This window comes from Rhinopithecus bieti, unplaced genomic scaffold (genome assembly GCF_001698545.2).
Source record: "Rhinopithecus bieti isolate Rb0 unplaced genomic scaffold, ASM169854v2 scaffold_33320, whole genome shotgun sequence".
NCBI lineage: Eukaryota > Metazoa > Chordata > Mammalia > Primates > Cercopithecidae > Rhinopithecus > Rhinopithecus bieti.
Window position 1 is genome coordinate 5,314 of NW_016814054.1, and position 3,281 is coordinate 8,594.

Consider the following 3,281-nt stretch of genomic DNA (forward strand, 5'->3'; position numbering starts at 1 on the left):
TTCAAAGCAACACGGACTATGGATTTAGGGGTTCAAGACTCCTCCAGCTCTCCCTCTGCTTTTGCTGCTGCAGGGGTGATTGGAGGCGTTGCTCTCAGTGGGCTCTCTCCTCATTTCGCCTTCATGTCTCCTTATTCTCTTTTGCCTTTTGATCCTCTTAATCTTAGTCTCTTTAGTTTCTTCCATTGCATTCCTTCAGCGTCTTCCTTTTCCTCGGATTTCCCACTTTTTTACTGGGGTGACCCTTCCGGGACTCTGCCGGTATGTGGTGTCTCACTCATCTGGAGCTCACCGCCCTGAAGAGAAGCGTCCACAGCTTTACTGCCATGAAGGGAAAAAGGAGAGGGAGGCGGGGAGGGCCACGGAGTCCTGGTGGCACTCCGTTTTCCTTCACAGGTCTTTGTCCGGCGGGACAAGGTTTACAGGACCAATCAAGTTCCTCCATAGAAACTTAGAAGCGCGTTTGTGTTCCAGCAAAATGGAGGAGGTTGCTTTAGGTGAGGCATATTTAAAGGAGCGAGGAACGCAGTCTTCTGATTGGTGTGCGTCCGCTTGCCGTGTCCATGGTAACCAACGAGCGCCCTGTCCTGCCCTGGACCTCAGTTGCAGCGAAGGAGAACAGCCCCGAGCCTACGCCGCTGGGCCCTGGTGACCAGTTTGTTAATCTCGGGCTCTCGAGTCTGCCAGGAGTCTAACAACGCAGTTCTCATCTTCGGCGGTCTTAGGTTTCTTCTTCAATCGCACAAATTTTGTCCATCTTTCCTTCTCTTTCTCCCTACCTTTAGTTCCTGTGATTCAGGTGCCTTCAGCACAGAGACCAGCCACAGCGCACAGGTATGTCTTGGTACACGGGGCTGGGGTCCAACAGAGTGAAGGCCAGGAATTTCTTTCTCCTGGTGCTGAATAATTACTGGCCGCATTGATTGATAGCATATTCCATTCTAGACGCAGGACACACTTATGAGGTATGGTCTCTCTGATCACATTTTATGAATGCATTGTGGTTAAGGAATGTGTCCAAGGTATAGACTGAGAGCAATACCAAACAGAGATGGGGTCAGACCATGTCTTAGTCATGCAGGCAGGTTGTGGGAAGGAGCTTGAGAAATACATTTCTGAGTGCCTTAGACCAGATTGCGTGGGAGGGGGATGAAATGAGGGTGATGAGGTCAGGTTGAGATCACCTGGGCTGCTGATCCCACCATTCCAGACCTGATACCCACGTGGCCCCAGGTATCTCTGAGATATCTCACATGACTGGAACCTAGGTACATGGTCCTGCCTCTCTTGGGAGGCAGTCTTGGCCTAGTTGCAAGGGCTCATTTGGAGAACAAGACAGATTTATACTTCACTGTGCACCACTAAGTGGCATTTGGCCCTTTCAGCATCTAACTTGAAGTGGTCACTGTTCTTATTCCTTTCCCTGCTCAGGTGTTCTTGGGATTCTCTGGGTCCCCTGGCTCACAGTCTTACATACTTGCTCTTTCCTTCACAGCCTAGGAGACCCGGTCTTCTCTGGGTCAGATGCCTATATTATATAGTAGGAACGGGGACTGTTCGATTTCAGAACGATTCCATCAAATCCAAGACAACCAATTGACTTAATTTAGGTTTACTCCAACATTGTCAAATCCTATTCAATAGAAATTATGTAACTTCTTCATGCAAGTCTTTAATAATTATTTTCATTCCATATGTTTCCATTTCAATCTTAATAATTTCTTGCTTCTTAATAATTTAGCTTCTCTGATAAGCTAAATCCTCCAACTCTTGGGTTCCATAAGGTGTCAGACACCAGGGCCAGGGCCCTACTTTCCCAGGTCTAAGAGGGACTGACTGTTGATTTCTATTCTGGTTATCTATTGGTGTCATCTAAATAAGCATTTATTATGCTAATGAATTTGTGCATTGCAAATTCAGAAAGGGAACAGTGGGGAAATCTTTTCCACACAACAATGACTGGGTCATGAACTGGGATGGATTGAGTTACTGGATGTGACCATGACAGCTAGGCTGTACCATGTAGCTGTTAGCTGAATTTCTTGGTTCTTTCTCGTGTGACATGTATTGCAGCTGGGATGTCCAATATGACTTTTTTACTCACATGCCTGTCCCCTGTGTTGAGATTATTCAAACATCAGAGCATGACTGAGCATAGGCCTCTGTTTATGAGTTTTTTCCATATAGCTAATGTGGGCTTCATCACAGCAAAACTGTCTCAGTGCAGTCAGTGATTCCCATAAACAACTTAACTATGAGATCCTGGTAGAAGCTACAAGGCCTCTTAGGATCTTGTCTCAGAATTCAAGTAGTTTCACTTCCAACACATTCTTTTACTCAAAAGTGAATCTAACACTCATCTCAGATTGAAAATAAGGGGATCATACAAAGTATTGATTCTTCACTAGCATGCTACATTGGGGGTGGGCATCTTTTGAGATCAGCTACAACAAATACTGATGAGAGGTGAATCAAATTACTCTAAAAATTATCATATTATTCAGCTTCTAGCCAAGATGTGATGAAAGGGACTGAATTTGCTTTCTTAACTGACCTAAAACAAAACAAACCAAAAGTGGAATAAAATATAGTAAACAACGAGTTTCAAGACACTAGATATCAGGAAAGTAAGGATAGTAATCCCTGAAATATGTGAAACAAATGAGGCAGGCCCTACAACTGCCCCAGTTTTCTGTCTTGAAAGAGTTTCCAGGCTGCAGTGCAGAGACGAAAGATAGACCAAATGGAGCTCAGTGCAGTCCCTAAGTTGAGGAGATATAATTGGAGTACAGAAAGACAAAAGCTGCTAAAGCTCTCAAGAAAGAATACTGGAGAAAAGAAAGCTGCACACAGAGAGAAGCCTGAAAATCTACAGACAATCTTCCTCAAGTAATGAAAGAATATATGCAGATGAGGACACTACCCAAGGTGGAGGAAGGGAGGAGGGCACCTTAAAGAATTAGTGAGAACGGTATCCAATCATCTCACAGGGCCTGAAATAGTATCTGTTTCCACTGTCCAGAAAGGAAAGCATCATAATTCACAGGCAGTGGGTAAAATTCTCAAATGATCTTTCCTCAGTAGTGAACAGCAGTCAAAAATAATAAAGTTAACTTATACGTAGCAACATGTATAAATTTTAAGATACAACATTGATAAAAAAATAACATTAGATTTATAACTCAGTGACATTTGTATAAATTCAGTTTTAAAATAATTTTTTTCATAAATAAATATAGCCCTGTATAAGCATACCAAAATTAATTCAAAAGATATATTTT